Genomic DNA, 24,092 nt, shown 5'->3' on the forward strand with positions numbered 1-24,092 from the left:
TACCACACGTAATGCTCATTTCAGCAGCGGAATATTATAGCATAGTAAAGTTGAATAAAAAAACAACATTATCAGAGATGGCTGTTTAGTGTAATTGACCAAGTGATAGTGTCATAACCATGACAAGTTTGACAACCAGCGTGGACCTGCCAAAAAAAACACAGTTTTTTTTTTTTTTTTTTTAAATGAGTTTTACATGAATTCAGTGCATATCAAGAAATAACTTATGCATAAATAAATAAATGTATTTCTTTCTGCTGTAATAGTGCAGTTGAAGTCACAGACAGACAGGCATTGTGATTTTGGTGTGTAGATTATGAGAATCTGTTTGTTTATGCTGAAGAGTTTTATATTAAAGGGTTAGTTCACCCAAAAATGAAAATTCTGTCAGTAATTACTCACCCTCATGTTGTTCCAACCCCTTAAGACTTTCGTTCATCTTCGGAACACAAATTAAGATATTTTTGATGAAATCTGAGAGTTGTCTCACTCCTCCTGCAGGCTTATGGACACTATAACTTGCTGGCCCAGAAAAGTTATTAAAGAGATCGTTAATATAGTCCAAGTGACTACAGTGGCTCAATCTTAAGTTTATAAAGTGACGAGAATACTTTTTGTGCGCAAAAACAAACAAAAATATCGACTTTATTCCACTATTCATTTCATTCTCTCTCTGTGCCTCGAGTTAGTTTACGTAGTGTTTTTGCGCAGCGCGTCTGTGTTGCACGTCACCACGTAGGCTCACTATTGGGCGATGCTGGTCATGTGTGTGTTGCGTGTGACGTGCAACACAGACGCGCTACCTAAAAACACTACGTGAAAAGACTCGAGGCCCAGAGAGAAGGAAATGAAAAGTGGAATAAAGGTGTGTTTTTTGTTTGTTTTTGCGCACAAAAAGTATTCTCGTCGCTTTATAAACTTAAGATTGAGCCACTGGAGTCACTTGGACTATATTAACGATGGCTTTAATACATTTTCTGCGCCAGCAAGTTATAGTGTCCATAAGCCTGTGGAGGATTGATCCAGCTCTCAGATTTCATCAAAAATATCTTAATTTGTGTTCCGAAGATGAACGAAAGTCTTACGGGGTTGGAACAACATGAGGGTGAGTAATTACTGACAGAATTTTCATTTTTTTGGGTGAACTAACCCTTTAATGGTTCAAACATGTCAAATCATGACAGGTGCAAACAACACATTTTTGGAGAAACACAAGACAAATGCTACTGTAGGAAGAGAAGCATCAGAGGCAAGCCCCAGTCCCAACTGTAAGTGTTTACTTCTTGTTTACAGCTTAAGCTATATAGAATAGTTTCAAAAGGGTTTATAATGGTATGTGGCAATGCCATGTCTGATTGTACATGTAGATGGAGACAACACATCAAACTCAGAGGCAGGCAGTGGATTGACACCACAGGATTCTGGCCAGACTAGGCCATCAGCAGGTGTGTGCATGTTTCTCATATGAAATACTGCTGTAATAGTTACTCTCATGCACTGGATAGGGTACTAAATAATTATAGAACACAAGTGAGTGGTGTATTGCTATTGATCAGTATATCAATATCAATATTTTTGTGTTGAAGTAATTTAGTTTTTTAGCATTTTCAATTATTTGTCTGCTTTTTTTTTCTGGTGAAGTTTAATACACAGTATATTTTAACATGTTTTAATTTGGGCAATTGTGCAATAATTATTAAATGTTTTCCTTAATGTTATGTTTAGTTCTTTTATGGATGGTGCAAACCGTTGCTATGGTGTTGGGAGGGTGGAGCCATAGGTTAACAAAAACAAAATACTTTGATTAGTGCAAAATCTTAAATGTCTTTTCACATCATGATGTTTCTTAGTTAAATATATATATATTTTTTAATCCTTTGTTTATTTAAGGTACACTATGTAGCTTTTTTTGTTCAAAATAGACAAAATTGTAAGTAATGAGTCAAATACATCATCAATCCTTCTTACAAACCATGATTCGCTGGTTTACTATGGTAAGCCTGTTATAAGTGTTTATATTTTAGACCTGTCGGACCAGTTTTCATGGGAAATTGCGTATACGTCACTCGCCCGTGTGTGTCTCGTCATATACGTAAATAGAGGAAGGTTGCTCCGGCTACTTTGCCATGCGTCTGGTGTGTGAGTGGCAGGGGTTAGCTTTCACATGAGCAAGAAAGGAAGAAGTTGAGCTGCTAAATCTCCAACCTGTTGAGATTCACCCTGTAGACCCACCAATGGGTGTCTTCACACCCGTTTTAAACAAACACCGAACAGACGAGAGTCTGCTGGAGAAAAGAGAACGAGACAGAGCTCGTAATAAAACAAGAATCAACATCAGCTTGGCTTTAGGAGATGGAGAGAACTGAGGGATTTGAAAAGTTGTAAAAGCGAAGTGGAGATAATGGTGTTTTTATGACTCGACTGTTGAGTAAGGTGTTTTATTGAATAGATAGACTGTCATATGTATCTCTCTAACAGAGTTCACTGTAAAGCATCTATTGTGAAGCGTCGCCTTCATCTGCACTGTCATGCAAAGCTGAAGCACGACCAAAACAATGTTGCATGCCTTTTTGTGTTTTAACCGGTAAAGGGACACAAGTTACATACTGTACCTTAAAATTATTCATTTAATTACATGAAAGGTCATTAATGGTATTTTTTTTTTTTTTTAAATAACACACAAAACTTCCCTTTAACAGTCTGTTGGGCAGGATGGTCTGCCTTTGGAAACAGATGCTTCAAGTTTTTCAATAACCTTCAAACATGGATTAATGCAGAGGTATGATACATTCAGCTTGTAATATGACATAAAAATCATATAAGTATATTCTTGGTTAAATACAACTTAAGCTCTGGAAACATCTGTGACACCTGTTAATTACTGCAGGAACATAATTTCAACTTGTTCCTCAGTTTAAAAAATAAAATAAAAAAATGTTAACAGTAAAGAAATTACAATGGAGCTCTAGGGTGTAAACATATATCACGGTGATAATAAAATATCACAATGGTATGAAAATAAAGACAACACATTTCATGTTACCATGAGAGGATAACTGAAAAACTTTATATAATGTGAAGTTATATCTAATCTACATCTACAGTATAACCAGAACCTTTTGTAGAAAAGTAGTCCCACCTCTAATGGCAGATTTTAGACTTAACCAAAACAAAAAATAAACAGCGCGAGTAAAAATTATTTTGGTGGTAACTGAAGGCATGTCACAAATTTTGGAATATTAATTTAAAATAATACCTTTTTTTATTATGAATAGTGGTGTTTGTTCATGTCTCTTCCTCTACAGAAATTCTGTTTGCAGTATAATGCGAACCTTGCTTCTGTGCACAGCTATGAGGAGTACACTGTTATACAGGACCTGGTTAGATCCGGAACTCAGGCCTCAACTCCTGCCTGGATCGGAGGCCATGATGCTGTTCAAGTATGCAGTTATTTTTTTGATCTTGCTTTTTGTGCTACTGGGCATTTACAGCTACATTTACATTAAAACATTTTTCAAAATGCATAAAGATAGATGTGTTTTTTATCTTTTTTTTTTTTTTTTTGGTCCTCATAATAGTTTAGGGCATTGGCAACCATGAGATGGGCACCACCACATAAGCCCTTTCTTAACATATTCTTCACTGATACCCTGTTTGTGAAATCATTTCTGTTCATTTCTGTTTAGATTTCTGACATTTTTAAAGTGGAGACGGGGAATTCATCCCCTACTAATAATTCATCTTTTAGATGAATAAAGATAAAATTAAGTCATGTGAGCTGTGGACATAAACACAATGTATTTTTTCTCTTCTGTTCACAGGAGGGAGTTTGGCTCTGGAGTGATGGAACCAAAATGAACTTTCCAATATGGGCGTCTAACCAGCCCGATAACAGTGGTGGACATGAGAACTGCCTTGGGATGAACTATATCAGTAAGTAACTGCTGTTAATGGACATGAGAACTGCATTGAGATGAACTATGACAGTTAAGTAACTGCTGTTAATGGACATGAGAACTGCATTGAGATGAACTATGACAGTTAAGTAACTGCTGTTAATGCTCATAAACTATCTAAATAGACTAAATAAACAATTCGCTTTTTTTTTTTTTATAATACACAAATGATAAAATCAAATATTTTGTTCTATCTTGCAACAGATGGCAACTGGAATGATAACATATGTACTGTGAAGAAGCCGTTTGTGTGTGTGAAGAGAACCAGCATGTGAAAAATCAATGTAGAAGAAACAGGCACCTTTAACTCATTTACTTTCCTTTAGAAATGTTCAATGGAGTTAATAAATGTGTTTTAAAGAAGGTTCATAATTTTGTTTCTTTGATTGTGTTTTGTGAATGATAAGTTAATGACTCTGGTGACGGCTGTTAAAACAAACTCCATCTAAATGTGGATTTTGAAGGTTTTATTTGATGATGATACAGTCCTCTCTCAAATGTGAAACTAAGTCCATGTCAGTCACCATCAGTTATTGTGTATGTGTGTGTGTGTGTGTGTGTGTGTGTGTGTGTGTGTGTGTGTGTGTGTGTGTGTGTACATGCATAGCAATAATAATATTAATGTGTTGATTTTAAAGTGTTATGTATTCTGATAACACCAAAATAATTCAAATGATGTAGTGCCTTGTGCAAAAATAAACAAATTATTAGTAAAACACGCCCCTCTGCTTGATGCAGTTATTTAGGTTATTCCAAATATATACTTGAAACTAGTAGCATAGAAAATGTGTTCAAAACATGCACATTGTGGAATGGTTTCCTTTGCTTGCTCTATAAACCTAGTGAATACTAAGGAGACCATGGTTTCTGTGTGAACTGATTATTTTGTAGACATCTTTTGAAAATGAAACAATTGCGCGAGTTTGAGGAAGATAAAATTAATTAACTTTTAAATTAATTGTTTAAAAAGGAAGTCAGAGTTGCGTTAATATCTATACTTTTTTGTTTAAAAAAAAAGAAAAAAAAAAGAAACATAATTATGAGAAGTGCCCTTTATTTCACTTGAGCCCCTGCCCCTCAAAATGTCTGTGCACGTCCCTGGCTAGATGTATGCTTTTATAATAAACTGTCTATATATCTATCTATCTATCTATCTATCTATCTATCTATCTATTGTAATAATGTATGATTTGCAAAAATGAAAACCGCTGCTTCTGTGTAGATGAGAGAATCAAAGTGTATGCGCGTTGTACACACGCTACATTGATTATGGCCAAGCATGCGCCCTTAAAATAGCATATGAATAACATGCGTCACTGACTTTAAACTAGGTTTTTTCGGTCAGTGGCGGAATTGTTTTCTAAACCTGCAAAATAGCATGAGGGAACGTTTGCGCTGGAACACGCCTCCTCTTTGCGCTGAACCGCCCCCGTGGAGCGCAAGTGCATTTCCGAGTTTACCGATGTGCGTCTGTGGAGGGAAAAGTCCGCTGTGCGTCAGGTGCAAAATAGGAATGATACATGCGTCGCTGTACAAAGTCAATAGCGCTGGGTGCAAGATAGGGCCCATGTTGTGTAGATTTTTAACACACAATGTGTGTTAAAATGTAACTGGATTGAACACTGGGTGGAGGTGCAGTGTGAACACACCAGCAACTGAATGTTACTCTGGATAGTCATGCAGTGTGAAAAGAACAGTGACCCGAATACTTTGAAAATCGTGCAGTCTGAACTCGGCATTAAGTTTTGCTGCAAAGTTTCGTTCCACGATTCACGGCTGCAACGCACGCTTTCAACTTCAAAGACGCATCAACCATCCGCGACCGCCAGCCACCACGTGACTGGTTCTCGCCCCATCTATCCAGGCACGAGGAGACTATAACCAACGAACGAACCCTGACGCTGACCAAAGGAATTCCCAAAAGGAAGTTGGAACGCAAAAGCAAAGACGCAAGTAGACTACCTCCAGACTAAAATCTTAACTGGTGTTTTGATAAATGTAATAACCTGTCTAAGAAACGATAGAAGGGTTAAATGAATGATTGATGGTTCGTTCAGGTCATGTCTTACAAGTGCATATAGAAATTCGGAATTTCCTTCCTCTTACCCTTAAACTCATTCTTCCCAAACTCATTCTTCTTTTTGTATTTCTTTCTTTATTTCTTTCTTTCTTCCTGTAACTTGTATGAATGTGTGCGTGTGCGTGGGTTTGTGTTAGATATTTTAGATAATTAGCTTGGTGTGTTAGTATATAATCAATAAAGTATTGTTCGTATTTGAAAAGATATTGCTTGTGTTTGTGCTTATCAAATTTATTCTCTTGAACTTCGATTTAAGTTACCTATGCTGTTACCCTTAATTTACTTCGTAATTTATTGTTAGCTGGGGATTATTCTTTCTTGGCCAGGAAGATATTATATTTCCTAGAGTTAATAATTGTTTATGCTTTCTGTTCATTGGATGAACCGATAAAATGATCATACTATTGATTCTGCTACAGTAAATTCTGAAAATAATTCAATTATTAATTATTGATCATAATTCGTTATGAATAATAATTAATTAGATTTATACGGGCGTATAAACGCTACAGATTTGTCTCATATACGCTGATTTCACGCAGCCATTATTTTGAAATCGAAAGCGAGGCTCCGGTGGGAAGAAAACCGGAAGTGTCGCCTTTAATCACAGGAGAGTCGTGAATGCGATGGCGTATTGTTGTGTTTAATGATGTTGTGTCAATTCTAAAACTGTACATACATTTCTTTCATACTTTAGACTATATACAGTGAAATTAATTTATAAATAAAATAATTGTTTTATATAATTCAGAAAGTAAAAAAAGAAACAGGAATGAACTAGATACATATCCTTTATTGGATATTAACATCCAAAAGTGTAAATCGCGGCAGCAGCTTCAGGTTGGTAGTCCAAAGGCATTGTTGTTTATCTTTACTTCCGGGGTTTTTCCCACCGGAGCCTCACTTTCGATTTGAAAATGGCGGCTGCGTGAAATCAGCGTATTAATCATATTATACCCTTAAATGGAGACTCTCAAACTAAACATACACCTAGTCACACATTAACTTTTGTCAGGTCATATACAATGAGATACACATACATACATTCATAAGGGTTTGTATCAACGCTACATTAATCTAATTACCATCATATTTCTAAGATTCTATAAATAGAATTAAATGCAAACATATAGAACATATTAAACTTCTTTCACAGTGAATAACTTTTTCACATTAAATTTTACTTGTTTATTCATTTATTTATTTATTGGGATTTATTCTAGCAATGTCCGTGTGTGTTGTTGTTGTTTTAACTGTTGGTGCCATTTTAGGATGCCACATTACTTCTTCTAACTTGTGTTTGTGAGAAAAGAGAGATTGTGGAGTGATACCCAAATTATAAAAAAAGGGTGTTTAAACCTATAAAAAAACCTATAAAAAAAGTTAAATTATTCATAAATAAAAAGTTAATTTATAAATATTGTTATTTTTAATGTTTAATGTTAACTTATTTCTCCTCAGTTTTATTTATTAATGTACTAGATGCAGTTACTCAGATTTACTACATTTTTTAGAGTGTATCCTCCATCTGTTTGCATCTGTAGATTTCTTCTAAATTCACCAATTTAGATTTCTAAATTTCAGGGGGAAAGACTCTTGATGTAAGTCATTAAAGGGGACATATCATGCTAAATCCACTTTTTTAGCCCTTAAATGCATTTTGTTGTATATTTGGAGTGTTTAGAAGTACAGAAAATATGAAATTATTCTCTTCAGGTGCTTCGTTGATATCTTTATATTCTGTTTTGGTCATATTTTTCAACCTGTTCCGATTTTTCTGTTATCTATGACGTTTTGTGAACTAATACGTCACAGTATTTGCAGCGGAACTGCCAAATAAGGACATTGACTCCCGGCCCAACACTTCGAGCAATCCGCCATTTCTATTTCTCACTGCAATTTTGTAGTCCAAGCTAAAGGATGCAGAAGTTACGAGAGGGTAAGTTAAAATGTTTGGTTGTTGGATGTAGTAACCCAAACACTTCATTACACCGTCTAATGTAGATGAACTGCCGCGCTTGTGACAGGACGCATGTTTAACTGAAAGAACGAGCAGAGAGAGAGACCCGGTCGCGCGCGCGCTCACTCTCTCTCTTCAGAGCCAGGCGAAAATGTAAACAAGACATCACCGTCTCCAAACTAGACGCTGTCTTGCTCTTTCTCCCTCGCACATATTAATCAAAATAAATCGACACGGTGGTAAAAGGTCGGAAGACCAAAGTTTCATGTGTAAATACAGTACACACCATTGCGATACATCCATATTAAGACGTTGATCTGCAGATTCGTCGTCTTCATTTTCATCCAGCTCCGGCTCCGACTCTGGCTCGAACATGTAAGGCCGGCTGGACAAGTCTTCCGTTGTTGACATTTTGTTAATAACGTGTGAATAAAAAGTTTCTGTGCCGCTAAATAATCGTATCTCTGCTATCAAACTACAAAAATGGCTGAACAGGGTGGAGTTGAACCTCTGCAACCTGTAGAGTGGCGGGGTATGAAGTGTCTCAGTTGTATTTAAAGAGACCGCACCAAAACGGGTTGATTGAGACGCACCTCAGAAAAGGGGTAGAAAAGGGGCCCGTGGAGCTATAATAATGAGGAATTCAGACCCAAGCATTGCAGTTCCGCTTTATATAGACTACAAATGTATGATTTATATGTAGAAAGGAACAATTTAAAAGCATGATATGTCTCCTTTAACTGGGGATGTTCTGTATGCAAATTAGGTGTCAACTAGTTAAAATGCGCACATTTGCATCTAATTGACAGGGCAATGCAGGTAAATAGGATAAACAAAATAACTAAAGCATATCACCTGGTGGTGATATATGCTTATTTTATTACTAACTTATTTTATTACATGGCTTGGTTGAAAGGCAGAGAAAGATAGCCAAAGCTCGGTTTACACCGACTGAAATTTCTAGCCACTTGGGGACCATATACAGGCTAGGGGAACTCATAATAATGTTAAAAAACCTTTTCATGGAATGGGACCTTTAACACATCTCTTTTTACATTGTAGACACTGACCGAAAGCCCTTGAGAAAGTCCAGTGATTAAATGATGAACAAAATAGACATTTGAGTGAGATGAAAGAAAGCTGGAGAGTGTTGGCGAGTAATGGAGGCTTTCCTCACGTCGCAGGTTTGTAGTGTTGAGGGCAGAGCGATTTCAGGTGCGGGTCCTTGCAAAAACTACAAACATGCGAGAATTTACATTTAGGATAAGTCCATACAGATTTGTTGATATTATTACAGCATTAAAGGAAAGGATGGACAGGCCTCTTATATCTAATGGAGCGTCTACAGATTCAGCACCACGGACAGCAGATCCGACCGATTCAGCACCATGGAGAGCGACTGGAGCTTTAGCCAGTAACAGACTAATCTGGTGTTGAATACAGAGATGAATGAAGCAGATTTAGCTGAAAATGATCTGTGGTGTTCGTATCAGTGGCTAACGTCTGCCATCATAGCCAGAGAAAGCTCTAGTTCTTCCCTGTGCTCTGGGAAAACTTGACTGAGGATATCTCTGTAAATAGCCATAGCAATTCAATAACAGAGAAAGTGTTCAGGAAGAGCACAGCTGTGTCTCCACAGTTACCAGATTTGTTCTTATGTGTGGAACGAAACATCTACTGGAAACCAGCGCTGGAACTGCACTGGAGAGGTGATGATGAGACGCTGAAGGAGGAGAAGACGCGGCAGTGCAAATCCATTTACTAAATAATACTAACTTGACTGCTTCATTTCCACTGTAAGAGTGTTATTAAAATGCTTTGTGTTGCAGTTACATCAGAATCAGCTCTTCCTCATCTATTGTGTTAAATTACAACAGAATCAGCTCTTCCTCATCTATTGTGTTAAATTACATCAGAATCAGCTCTTCCTCGTCTATTGTGTTAAATTCAGGTCAGCTGGAAAACCCAAAGCTAGAGCTGATGTGTGCTAACAAGTTTCTATAACTTGTTCATATGGACAATCAGTTTGAAATGATACTGATGAACTCTTGTGACACTGAACAGAGAATGATACAAAAATGAACTGTAATTGCCCACTGGTTTTGTTAACAGTTTTGTCTTTTCAACTTTTATAAACCTAGTGCTGCCTGATGAAGGTCGTGAGACCGAAACGTTGCTAATACAATTTTGATACTCATTTGCAAGTGCTTATAGTGTGCGGGAGTTCCTTGTTTTTTTTTTTTTTGTTTTTTTTTTTTTTTTATTATAAACCTTGTTCTAACACAGTCCACTGGAATTGCACTGCATTTCTGTTTTGACAGATGTGTTCTTGTATAGCCTTCGTTGATCATCAACACAAATCTTTCTGCAAGTAAACGCACACATTTTCTCATGTGTCAGATTCACGCTGTGTTTTAGTGTCCCGTTGACCTGTTGTTCAGACACACACTGGGCAGAAGTGGAAGTTCAAAGGTCATCAGCGAGAGTTTGAGGGCAGCATTAGAGATTTTGATCACAGTATTGTGTAATAAACATTATTTTCATAAGTTATATTTTAGGAATGTCTAAGTAATGAATTTGAGTAAAGACTGAAATACTGTCAGCAAATGAAAATCTTCTATGGATCATTTCAGTTTGATCATTTCAATTCATTTCAAGTCAAAACAAATTTTTTCATAATACGACGTCTGTATTAAACAAGTGTAAAAGGACACTGGACAAGGTCAGTACATTCATGATGTGTCCTCAGTGATGTGGACATTACTGAGTGAAGTAGTTTCCACTGGAGTAATTTTGATATAAATCAGATCGACGGCTCTGAGATGTTTAATTTGCCGTTTATTTCTCACACTTTCCTCCAACCGTTTGATCATCAGCACTGAGCTTATCAAACACATTCATATATGCACTTCAATAATAAATCAACAATCTATCATTAATATTCATATCACAGATCTTTTTCAGTTCATGATGGAAATTAAGCTGATTTGATTAGTAAGTAAAGGATAATGTAGAGCGAGGCGGTTGTTATAGCGAATACAACCCTGACAGGCTGATCAGGACCCTGACGCGAAGTGGAGCTTAAATCAGCCTGAGGGGGTTGTATTCGCTATAACAGCCACATCATTCTACATTATCGCGCTTATTACATGGCTACCTACCAAATAAATCAATAATTTGACACAAAATATTGATTTAAAAAGGAGTTTATTGATTTAAAAACGATTGTATTGCATCCGCTAAAGAAAGTAGTCTGTTCCGCCTCTACGGTTAGAACCTGTCACAGTGTCTGGTTTATGTTCCTTGGGTCACCACTTGATGTCCTCCTTCTCCACGGTGTCCATCACACTCTTGAACTACATCCCCCATGATCCTTGTCTTTTCATTGCACTCAGCTGCCCCTTATCACTGATCATTGCACTCAGCCTGTTCCCCATTAGCATTGTTATTTCCCTGTGTATTTATACCCTGTCTGTTTTAGTATGTGTCAAGGAGTCCTTGTTTGTATCACACCACTTCCGAGTTCTGTTCTTGCCGTTTGTTTGGTTCCTGTTCATGTTTGGATTGCTCTATTGGATATTGACCTTTGCCTGGACTGTTTATGAGATTGGATTACCCTAACATTAAAGTAACACATACTGCATATTGGTTCTACCTTTCTTCTGTTCTTGTGTGGATCGTGACAGAAGGACTCCGTCACAGACAGATCCAGCGGTATGTGTTCCAACTTCTCCTCCCCAGCCACCGAGCGGGAGAGGAGAGATATGTTTGAGGGAACCCGGTTGGTCATACTTCGTGGGACCCGTGGAGGCCGCAGTAGAGGAGGTGGTCGAGAGGAGGCCCGACACCACTCTCCACTCTGGCCCCTCTTCGACCCTGGGTTGGTGATGTCCAGCCCAGGGCCCCATTCGCCACGGGTTCCGTCCAGCACAGAGCCTGCTCCGATGGCCCCGAAACGGAGGAGAAGGAAGACTTCCTCCATGCCTGTTCCGGTGGTCCCGAGTCCGGTGGTCCCGAGTCCGGTGGTCCCGAGTCCGGTGGTCCCAGTTCAGGTTGTCCCGAGTCTGGTGGTCCCAGTTCAGGTGGTCCTGAGTCTGGTGGTCCCGAGTCTGGTGGTCCCGAGTCCGGTGGTCCCGAGTCTGGTGGTCCCGAGTCCGGTGGTCCCGAGTCCGGTGGTCCCGAAACGGAGGAGGAGAAGGAAGACTCCCTCCGTGACTGTCCCGGTGGTCTCAGTGCCGGTGATCTCAGTGCCGGTGGTCCCAGTGCCGGTGGTCCCAATTCCAGTGGTCCCAGTTTAGGTGGTCCCGAGTCCGGTGGTCCCGAGTTGGTTGGCTCATAACACTGAGACCATCCCGGAGGTGACTACCGTCCCTGAAGCACCGCCCAGGCGTCTTGCTCTGCCCGCACCGCCCAGGCTTCTTGCTCTGCCCGCGCTGCCCAGGCGTCTTGCTCTGCTCGCACCGCCCAGGCGTCCTGCTCTGCCGGCCCCGCCCGAGCTGCTCGCACTGCCTACGTCAACCCAGCGATCCATCACGTCTGCCCAGCCAGAGACTGTTCACGTCACGTCTGCCCAGCCAGAGACTGTTCACGTCAAGTCTGCCCAGCCAGAGACTGTTCACGTCACGTCTGCCCAGCCAGAGACTGTTCCTGAGCCTATGTCTTCGGACAAGATGGTCGCCGCCGAGCCTGTTCACGTCACGCCTGCCGAGCCTGTGTCTTCGGACAAGATGGCCGCCGTCGAGCCTGTGTCTGAGCCGGTGGTGTCTGTTCCTGAGCCTGAGCCCTCAGTGACCGCGACGCTGGCCATTATGGCCACAGCCATGTGGTGTGTGTGGGCTACGCACACACTTGAGCTGGTGGTGTCTGTTCCTGGGCCGGTGGTGTCTGTTCCTGAGCCGGTGAGGTCTGTTCCTGTTCCTGAGCCGGTGGTGTCTGTTCCTGAGCCGGTGATTCCTGTTCCTGAGCCGTTGGTTATTTATGGCCACAGCCATGTGGTGTGTGTGGGCTACGCACACACTTGAGCTGGTGGTGTCTGTTCCTGGGCCGGTGGTGTCTGTTCCTGAGCCGGTGAGGTCTGTTCCTGTTCCTGAGCCGGTGGTGTCTGTTCCTGAGCCGGTGATTCCTGTTCCTGAGCCGTTGGTGCCAGTTCTTGAGCCGGAGCCGTTGGTGCCAGTTCCTGAGCCGGAGCCAGTGTCTGTTCCTGAGCCGGAGCCAGTGTCTGTTCCTGAGCCGGAGCCAGTGTCTGTTCCTGAGCCGGAGCCAGTGTCTGTTCCTGAGCCGGAGCCAGTGTCTGTTCCTGAGCCGGAGCCAGTGTCTGTTCCTGAGCCGGAGCCAGTGTCTGTTCCTGAGCCGGAGCCAGTGTCTGTTCCTGAGCCGGAGCCAGTGTCTGTTCCTGAGCCGGAGCCAGTGCCAGTGCCAGTTCCAGTCCCTGAGCCGGTGGTGCCAGTTCCTGAGCCGGAGCCGGTGGTGCCAGTTCCAGTCCCTGAGCCGGTGGTGCCAGTTCCAGTCCCTGAGCCGGTGGCGCCAGTTCCAGTCCCTGAGCCGGTGGCGCCAGTTCCAGTGCCTGAGCCGGTGGCGCCAGTTCCAGTGCCTGAGCCGGTGGCGCCAGTTCCAGTGCCTGAGCCGGTGGCGCCAGTTCCAGTGCCTGAGCCGATGGTGCCAGTTCCTGTTTCTGAGTCGGTGGTGCCATTTCCAGTGCCTGAGCTGGTGGTGTATGTTCCTGAGCCGGTGGTGTCTGTTCCGGTGCCATGGCCGCCCGAGGGAGAGTCTCCGCCTTGGCCGCCCGAGGGACAGTCTCCGCCCCGGCCGCCCGAGGGACAGTCTCCGCCCCGGCCGCCCGATGGACAGTCTCCGCCCCGGCCGCCCGAGGGACAGTCTCCCCGCCCTGGCCGCCGGAGGGGAAGTCTCCGCCGTGGCCGCCGGAGGGGAAGTCTCCGCCGTGGCCGCCGGAGGGGAAGTCTCCGCCGTGGCCGCCCGAGGGGTCTTCACCGCCGTGGCCGCCGGAGGGGTCTTCACCGCCGTGGCCGCCCGAGGGGTCTTCACCGCCGTGGCCGCCCGAGGGGTCTTCACCGCCGTGGCCGCCCGAGTGGTCGTCTGCTTCGCCTGGGCCGCCCGATGAGCTGTCTGCTTCGTTCTGGCCGCCGGCTAAGCCATCACCCCCTGTTCCTGTTCCCCTCCATGGACCTGGCCCCCCATCCCACCCCACCCCCTGATCCTCCACCGTTCCACCTCCCTCCTTGACTCTGGTTTTGTTTGTGTTTGTGGGTCTTGGAGCGTCTGGTAGCCGCTCCGTAGAGGGGGGGTTATGTCACAGTGTCTGGTTTATGTTCCTTGGGTCACCACTAGATGTCCTCCTTCCCCACGGTGTCCATCACACTCTTGAACTACATCCCCCATGATCCTTGTCTTTTCATTGCACTCAGCTGCCCCTTATCACTGATCATTGCACTCAGCCTGTTCCCCATTAGCATTGTTATTTCCCTGTGTATTTATACCCTGTCTGTTTTAGTATGTGTCACAGAGTCCTTGTTTGTATCACACCACTTCCGAGTTCTGTTCTTGCTGTTTGTTTGGTTCCTGTTCATGTTTGGATTGCTCTATTGGATATTGACCTTTGCCTGGACTGTTTATGAGATTGGATTACCCTAACATTAAAGTAACACATACTGCATATTGGTTCTACCTTTCTTCTGTTCTTGTGTGGATCGTGACAGAATCCTGCGTCCATAGCAACGCTCTGTTTTTCATGGCAACGGTGTGTTATACTTAACAGACCGCATTCTACATTAGAATTCAACCAAGCCATGTAATAATAAACTATAATATTCATCAAGCATTTTGAGCTTTATCATTTAGGCATATGTTCAGAAATATGTTGTTTTGTAGTTCACATCATGTATGAGGAACTGGATCTTGTCTTTAACTCTCTTCTGGTGTATTTGATGATTATATCTGTGATCTGAATCTGAGAGGAGACATAAGAGTCTCATTCTTTATCTGCTTCATTACATGTATTTATCTAACTCTCAATAGCGTCCTGTTTTGAGTATTTTCTCCATTCATCTGGAATCTCACCACTCCCCTCAAATGTTTTACTGTAGTGTTTTTCCAGATCTTTCTGGAATCTGCACATAAACCACTTCCAGTAGGGCAGTTCAGAGAGATCAGGGCTGATGCTCCAGTCTGCATAATCACCTCCTGCTCTTCTGTAGTCTCTATATTTAAACCTTCCATGTGGTGTATTAAAATCCTGATGACTTGCTTCTAAATTTGTGCAAATATTAGGACAGAGATTCTGTGTTGAACTGTGTTCCATTAATTGCCCACACTCTGTGGAAAGGGACACTGTGATCTTCATCATGGTTTTCTATGGTGTTGGTGCAGATGGCTTTACAGAACGGACACTGAACCCAACAGCACTGACAGAAGTGATCAACCAGAAGCTCATCTGGCCTGAGTTTACTGTCCAGCTTTACTGGAAATGACTCTGTGTTGAATCTACTGCTGATGTCAGTCATTATATCAGGAAGTTCATGTCTTATCACATCCTCTAGGAGGCTGAAGTCATCAACATCATCATGTTTGACTCCACTGAGGTCTTTTTCAGAGAAGATCAGCTCATCTGAGAGCTTCTGTGTGAAACTCTTCAACCACAGACCAACATCTCCTCTGTTCTCTTGAACATGTTCAGTAGATTCATGTGCAGTTTCCATGATCTTCTGCTGCAGGAGTTTAATGTTCTCCTTCATCTTGGGTAAAACACTGACACTGAACTTATCAGTGATGTACCGACTGACTTCATCTCTGATGAAACTCTTGTAGTGATCTCTGGGTTTATGAATGTAGTTCATGTATTAGTTAAAATCCTCCTCTTCTGCCAGTGTCTTCAGGATGTGTTTCTCCAGATTTGATCTGTTGTTATTCAGTGATAGACAGTTTGCTCTCATTTCATCAGTCAGCTCTCTGGCAGTCTTCTTGTAGACGCTCTGCTCAACGGGATCTTTAAGTTTCTGACAGATGATCTCACCAAAAATGGCAGCTGATGTTGCTCCATGACAGTATTTCTGGAAAATACTATAGTACTCTTCTCTCTTCTTCTCAACATATATTACAGGATCATTGGCTTCTCTGAACTTTCTGTGTTGGTCAGTGATCGTCTTCTTTGATCTCTTACAGATGGAAATAACCAAATCCACGAAGAATTCATTCTTGAACACATATTTCACTGATCCGAACTGATGTTCTGTCACTCTTGCCTTGATGTAATCTATGAGCTGTTGAATGTAACTGATGTTGTAGCCCATCTTTGAAATGTTAAATGACTGAATCATTCTGTCTGTCTGCTGAGCAACATCTGTGATTAACCCTCTGAGGTCTGAGCTGTTTTCTGGGCCCTGGAGGTGTTCTGACATGCTCTGACATTTGTGGTTATTTCTGTTACTTGTGACATTTTCATGGCTAAAGTCTAATTACACTGTATTCAGCACAAACTCTGCTACAATAATATATCAGCAGCATGTATGTAAAAGTTTGTAGTTTTGAGATAATGACATTTATGCGTGGTTTGTGAAAATACAAAAATAAATTCTCACTGAAATAAGGTCATGAAACCCATACTGATTATTTCTTCACAAGACTTTTGAAAATTGTATCACGTAGCCTAGAATATTTGCTCTAAAACTATGTGAGAATCACCCTGACTGCTCATTCAGAGAAGACAATATATTGATTTAAAAATTTTACGACGTGTTTTGTGTTAGAAAGCAATATGCGAAGGGGCGGATCACCTCATTAATATGAAAGCTTTCCACACCTGAGAAAGACAAAGAACCTCCCTAATGGCCCTATTAGGAGCTTATCAGGGCCCATCATTCTGACCAACCTTGCACAAAGAATGAGGAGATTTAAAAAAGAATGGCTTTTAAAATTGTTTGGATTTATTTACAACACAACATAATCCAAAGATACACAACAAAAAAGCACTTATTGAAGAAAGAGACCTTTGTGCCATTCCTAAAAACATTGTACATACCTTTCATTTTCTAAGGTGTTTGATTTTCACTTTACCATGTTCATGTACAGAGACATGTACTGTGAATGTTGAAGTCAGCAGGACTCAGTGGCATCTGGGCCCTGAAAAAAAAAAAAGTGAACATACTGATATCAAGAGAAAGGCCTGCACGATTTTGGGAATACATTTTAGATTTTTCTTGTTAAAATTGCTTTTTAAAATTCACAGAATACACACACACACTCACACAAATGTTTCCAACAATATATAATGAACACCAGGTTTGTTGTGCCTTGTAGGTATAGGCTATGCGCAGTGCTGCATAAAATAATAACAATATAGCAGCCTATATATATTTTCAAAAAGATTTCAGTAACAACTAAGCTAGAGAAAAATATATTGATTATCATGTTACTTCAAATGTTTCCATTCGTTATGATGATATGAAATGAGATAATAGTAAAAACATGAAGCCGTTTGGAGCGTTTTGCTTTTCCAAAATATGATACATTCAAACGCGATCGCGATCAAAAATATGATACATTAAAACGCGATCGCGATCAAAAATATGATACATTAAAACGCGATTGCGATCAAATATAAAACATTATGGTTAGGCCTACCATATACATAGCCTATCTACGTTTGAGCAGATATCCACAAACACAGTAACAGTAAACACGGGTCTAAATATTATAATATTCACCATATATCTAGCAACAGTTCAACTGCAATGTGAAATTTATGCAACAATAGCAAACTAATATGTAAGAATTTCTTACCTTATCTTTCTTGTCTTCAAATATCGTTCTTCTTCTTCTGATGTAAATCCAATGTAAGCTCAGGCACGTCTTTCAAACTCGACGAAAAGTGAAGTGAAGTGTTTTGTTGTTGAGGTAATGAGGGCGATCGCGTTCCATGTGGAGATTTGCATGTGAATATCTTTTGCGCGAGTGGGCGTGGCCGAATTAAAAATAATTAGGAAGCGTTTGAGAAGCTGGAAATCTTGTTGGTTTTATACAAATTACTTAAACAGAGAATATTTGTTTTCGTTTTGAATCCGATCATTTAAAAGTACACACTTAAATGTTTATAAAGGTGTATGGCTCATAAATGTGTAACAAGTATTCGCTGAGTTTTGTTTCAGTTTATAGACGTGCTCAAGAAAAAAAAGTTCACCGCGACGGAGAGGCAGAATGCACACACTGTTTATTTTCTTTATTTTACAAAAGCACAATGTTTTGATTTGATTGGAAGTGGACACATACAAAAGTAGAAATACCACAGATTCTTTTTTTATATTTATTTTTTCTGTATGACCATAAATGACGGAGAAATTTAAGTTTAAAGTGCTACAATGTGGAGAAAATCCAGCAAAACGCGCCGGCGCGTTTGTCGACCTCAGAGGGTTAATGATCTTATTTGGACTTCATCCTCTAAAGACAGATTTTGATTATATCCAAATGATTCTTTTATTACTGTTCTGTAAGCCTTTTGCATCCAAACTTTTCGGGACTTTTTGAGAATAACACAATCTGAATAACTCTGCAAGGTGAAAATATCCCTGCTCTCCCCCCAGTGATCTACAGGAACACTTTGATAGATGTCACTGATGATCTCTCTCACATCTCTCATTATGTCTATGTCTTTGATTGGAGGATTGTCTGTAATGATTGTTTTCATCCACTGTTCCCAAAACAAACCAAACTCTTTCTTCAGCGTTTCTTTGTCATTTGCTTTTAGTTTCCAGGCAAGTGTTTTGCTCTTTTCATAGAGAGTGTTTACATGATGATACCTTTGAGCATCTATCTTTTTCTTCAGGTCTCGCTGCTGAAGAATCTTGTTTAATTTCCTCTTTGTTTCTCTCACAATGTTTTCCTGAAGATATTTGATTTTGATTTTAAATGGCGTTTTCCACTGAATCAGTATATCTCTGTCTTTGTCTCTCTCAAATAATTCTGACATTGATTTCTCCACTTCTTCACTTCTCATCTTCAGTTCTCTTTGAAGATCTGTTTCCTCAACCTCATGAATTGCTCCATATTCTATTCTGTTGTATAGTTTGTTCTCAGTTTCCATCATGGCACTGCGAAGACTCCAGGACCACTTGCTGTATTCGGTCTCCAGTCTCCTGTAGGCTGAAATCTCCAGAGAATTTCTGAAGCTGAAGACGAATCGTTCATTTAGTAAAGCCTCCCAGAGGTCTTTAACACGATCTTTTAGGTCTATCAGCATCATTCCATGTGAGTTTGAGGCATGATACATTATAGTCTTCTTTAGTTCTTGTATATTCCTACTGTAGTTTGGGTTTGGTGGTGCCATTGGTGGGCTTCCCTCCCAGAGCTGAGCAAAATACTTCACATCTTTCTGAACATCAAATCCAATGACATCACTGAAATATTCTGCATCACAGTCCTCTTTAGCAGCGAGTTTTGTCATTTCATCCACTGTCTTCTGCAGTCGTCTCCTTCCCTCCATGTGTTTCTCTCCAGCTGTGACGTCTGCAACGTTCTGATGCACAAACACACAGCTGGGATTCAGTCTGACCTTCTTCATCCTCATGAAGGCCTGAACAACAATCTGAAGAATATCCTGCATCTCAGATGGGTTTTCTCCAAAGATGTTGATCATTGTCAGATTTCCAATACCAACAACAAATGTGGCCAATTCATTGTCATGATGCTGTGTTGATCTTCCAGCCAGTTCTAGAGCACGAAGACCCTCAGTATCAACGACCAGAATATAGTCAAAGTTCATCTGTGGTTTCATCTCGTCTGAGACTCTGACCAGCTGCATCAAAGCTCCTCTGGTGCACCTGCCAGCACTGACGGCAAACTGGAGCCCAAACATGGCGTTCAGCATGGTGGATTTCCCAGAGCTCTGAAGCCCTAAAACTGACAGCACAAAGACTCTGGTCTGATCTCCCAGTTTCTGGATGAGTTCATCTAGAACAGCAGAGATCCAGATCTCAGGAACATGAGCAGCATCTCCATCCATCAGCTCCAGTGGAAATCCAGAGATCATCATCTCTGCTGCAAGACTCGGGAGAGAAGAGAAGATCCTCAGATATTCTCTCAAGTTCTGCTTGTTCAGCTTTGATTTGTTCAGATTTATCATGATTCTCTTTCAGTTTCATGACTTTTGACCATTTTTCATTATACTTGTGATGTAGAGCAGAAACATCAGCTGAGGTATATTCATCAAGGAGGATTCTGAGCCATTTAAGGAAAAACATCTTATGCTTATAATCTGAGATAATTTCTTTAATAAAGTGCTTCATAATCTTGCTGATGTCAGATTCATGCTGTTGTTGACGGATTCGTTCAATTTCTGATTAATTTCTGTCTCATCTTCTCGAAGTCGATGTAGATCTTTGTTCTTCTGGATCCACTGATGCCACAGTTTCCCCTGATGAGGCAGAAATTAATCTTTGATTTCTATCAGATCTTTCTCCTTCAGTAAACTCATCATCTGCTGTGCTGCTTCTCTTCCTCTCCTAAAGTCTTCATCATCTTCCTCATCTACTCTGATGTCTGAGTGTTTGGCCACATCTTCAAGTCTGAAAGTGGAAGATGATTCTGAGAGACAATCATTTATCGCTCTTCTTATTTCTTCAGATACTTCTGACTGATGTCTGTCTTTCAGACCCATCTTGAATTTCCCTTTCTTCAGCTCAGATAATGCAGATTCATCCTCAGTAAATAGACAAATGAGTGGCTTTCTGTCCTTGTACAGGTTTTGTATTATTGTTGCACTTCTGTCATTCCTGCCCAGTTTTGGCAGAATAACAACATTGACTGAGGCCATTTCAGAGAGGATCTGCAGCTGTTTCTCATGGTCTCCTGTATCACCGTGTAGATTACAGAACGCAACACAGTCAGTGAATTTATCCGTGTTTTTCCCAGAGGGGCAGAACCAGGCGATCTCCACCACTCCATCCATCAGGACTCTGGTTCTGCTGCTGCCTGGGCAGTTCCTGTGGAAGAACGTGTTGTGTCTCTCATTGATCAGACTGTTCATCAGCTCAGTCTTGGATGAAGACACGGAGTCAAACCGGAAGAAAAACACCATTGGAGTTTCTGCTTTGTAGATCGGCTGGGTTTGACTGATGATTTCATAGTTGGTGTTTCTCTTCTTCCAGCTCTTGTTGATTTGTCTGAATGTCCAGAGAGGAAACTCAATCTGTTGTGTGAATGGATCAGGAACAAGCAGAGGCAGAGCGTACTGACACTGGGACAGTTTAGTGACCATCAGCTGCTTCAGGAGACCGTCAGCACAGTGAAATACGGCCATCTGAACATCCATCGGGTGAATGAGTTCAGATTGACTGTTTCCTTCATTAGACAAAGACATTTCACTGGTCTCTTTAGCATGAATGCATCTTCCTCTGTAGTTCAACATCAGTAGTTTTTGCGTGAAAGTCTGAATCAGCTCCTCTTCAGCACAAGACTCATGGGACTGTAATGAATGTTTGGTTATCTGAAGAACATCTGAAGCTCTCAGTTTGTTGAGGTGTTTGACTTCAACATGGAGTCTGTGAAATAGATGTTTGATTGTTTGTCTTCCACTTCTCTCCAGTTTTTCTTCAAAGTTCTGTCGTTGATCTTCACTTATGTTTATTTCTTCTTTCAGTCTCTTCTCTAAATCCTCTAGTTGTCCTCGTCTCTCTCTTTCTATTCTCTCTTTCTCTCTGATTTTTCCCTCCATTTCAATCTTCAGTCTCTGTATCGTTTCATCAAAAATTAGTTTTTCTCTCTCTCTTCTTTTCTCCACTTCTCGTCTTTTCCTCCAGTTTCTGCTGGTCCCATTCCTCTCGTTCTCTTCTCATCTGGATTTTATATCGTTCTTCTCTTTCTGTATATTCATCGTCTCTTCTCTTTCTCTCTTTTTCATGATTCTGTCGTTCATTCTGCATTCTGTTCATCGGACTGTCTATTTCTGTGTTGTATGAGATCTGAAGTTTTTCTTTTTCTTGCCTCATTTCCTTTATTTCATCTTTAAAGATCTCTTGTTCTTTCTTCATCTCATCTCGTATCTTTCTCTCGAGCTCCTCTCTCTCTTTCATTTCTCTTTTAAATCGTTCTTCTCTCTCATTAAATTCTTCTTCTCTTCTCTTTCTCTCTTTCTCTTGATTCTGTCTTTCTTCCTCCATCATCATCTTCATTCTCTCTTTCTCTACTTTATGTTTCATCAGTTCTTCTCTTTCTCTGCTCATTTGCTCCACTCTCTCCATCAGGATCTTCATCTTGTTTTCTTCTGCTTCATGATTAGACTGAAGATCTTCTTTCTCTTTCATTAATGTTTTATATCGTTCTTCTCTTTTTATATATTCCCCTTCTCTACTCTTCCTCTCATTCTCTATTCTGTTCATCAGTCTGTCTATATCTGTGTTGTATTTCATGAGCAGGTTTTCTTTTTCTTTCATCAGTTGCTCTATTTTATTTTTAAATGTCTCTCGTTCTCTAATCATTTCTTCTTCTAGTTTCTTCATCAATTCTTCTCTTTCTCTGACTCTGTCCATCAGGATCTTCATCTGTTGTTCTTGTCTTTCTCTCTCCATCTGTCTGAACACCTTACATGTGTAGAAACTCCCTCCGTTTGCTTTCACCATGTTGTCTATCTTCTCCAGTAGATCAGACACCTGTGTTCGGTCTCCAGGCTGATTATTATTCAACACATGATATCTGTTTCCACACGCTTCAATCAGCTTCATCAGAGCAGATCCAGGTTTCCCCAAACACTGATCTATAGTTCTGTCCTTCAGATAATCGCCTCTGGTGAAGAGCACCATGGTGAACATTAAAGATTTCTCACCAAACGTCTCTTGGATGATCTTCACTGTTGTCGCTTCTTCTTGAGTGAATCGTTGTCTTAAATTGAGCACAATGATGAACACATGTGGTCCAGGCAGGATCATGGAGATGCAGTTGCTGATTTCTCTCTTGATCTCCTCAATAGTAAGTTCAGTATCAAACAGTCCTGGAGTGTCGATCACAGTAACGTGTCGGCCGCTGATTTCAGATGATTCTCTTTGACTCTCTTTAGTCACGGACTCTTGAGATGTTTCTGCTATAAACGCTTCTCTTCCTAAGATGGTGTTTCCAGTTGCACTCTTCCCAACTCCTGTTTTTCCCAGCAGCACAATCCTCAGATCATCTTCACTCTCTGTTGAACCTGTAAAAGAGGAAATGTTTAAAGCCTAAAAAGTTTACAAAGTGTACAGTTTGTGCTATAGTTTAGAGTAATATTGTTACCCCCACCACGCAATGGCCAATTAGATGCATTTAAGATAGAATCCACACACCGCTCAAAACTGAGTTTTTGTTCAGTGCTGAATTTTATATGCTGGCGAATCCTCTAATTATAGCAAGCAGTATTATGAAAGATTCATTGTGCATCACAGGCTTTATGAGATCGAGATGAACTGAGATGTCAGCTAGGGATTATTAACATTGCATGCATTCTGTCATGCCAAACCATGCACACAGTTCTTCCTTTCATGCTAAATTAACATAAACATGAAGACAGATTTAATAACAGGAGCGATTATGATGGGATGTGTAGGTTGTGGCTAGGAGACACGTAACTTGAAACTATTTCATACCTTCGGGAGAAGGTAACATATTTTAGCTGGAGCGGGACTGAAAAATCTGTCTCTACATCAACACCCTCAAAGCTTCCCAGTCCTGAAGCTCGTCCTGGGTCGACATTTCATTCTGTAACATCAGGCAGTTTTGATTTACATGCTGTTTAATGTTGATGATCACATTATTTTACATTTGCGTGAGCAATCTTCTATCACTTGTTTCTGCTTCTTCTTCGCCATGGTGTAAGTCTTTCAGAAGATGTGTCGTACAGTATATCATATATCAGTGAAAACACGGAAAGCTAGAACATTCCTTCAATGGCGAGGAAAGAGTTAAGAGATAACAAACTATGTCTGCATGAATGCACGGTTAGACGGATATTTAAAAATGCTGTAATTCAGTGCGTATATGAACGTTCAATCGCAATGCGGCGCTAAAGAGAACTGAACTCAGGATCGCTTGCTGTCTAAGGCATCTTTCTGTGCACACACTTCAGGTG

At 40.9% G+C, this 24,092-nt stretch overlaps 1 protein-coding gene and 1 pseudogene across 2 annotated transcripts in view; one reads left to right on the forward strand and one right to left on the reverse strand.

Annotated features, from left to right (window-relative positions):
• LOC308700561 (CD276 antigen homolog) overlaps positions 1–24,092 on the forward strand; it is a 1,553,888-nt gene that overhangs the window by 727,631 nt on the left and 802,165 nt on the right. The window contains exons 10-11 of the mRNA XM_081382222.1: positions 10,992–11,251; positions 14,710–14,801. The gene's annotated coding sequence lies outside the window, so the exon portion shown is untranslated. The remainder of the gene's footprint in view (positions 1–10,991; positions 11,252–14,709; positions 14,802–24,092) is intronic.
• LOC308687050 overlaps positions 15,015–24,092 on the reverse strand; it is a 30,297-nt pseudogene continuing 21,219 nt past the window's right edge. The window contains exons 4-7 of the transcript in view: positions 22,540–23,180; positions 21,780–22,251; positions 18,523–21,526; positions 15,015–16,375 (exon numbers count right to left, since the gene is read on the reverse strand). The product of the transcript in view is annotated as an uncharacterized misc_RNA (transcript). The remainder of the gene's footprint in view (positions 16,376–18,522; positions 21,527–21,779; positions 22,252–22,539; positions 23,181–24,092) is intronic.

The sequence above is a fragment of the Scardinius erythrophthalmus genome (assembly GCF_964197995.2).
Source record: "Scardinius erythrophthalmus genome assembly, chromosome: 1".
Lineage (NCBI taxonomy): Eukaryota > Metazoa > Chordata > Actinopteri > Cypriniformes > Leuciscidae > Scardinius > Scardinius erythrophthalmus.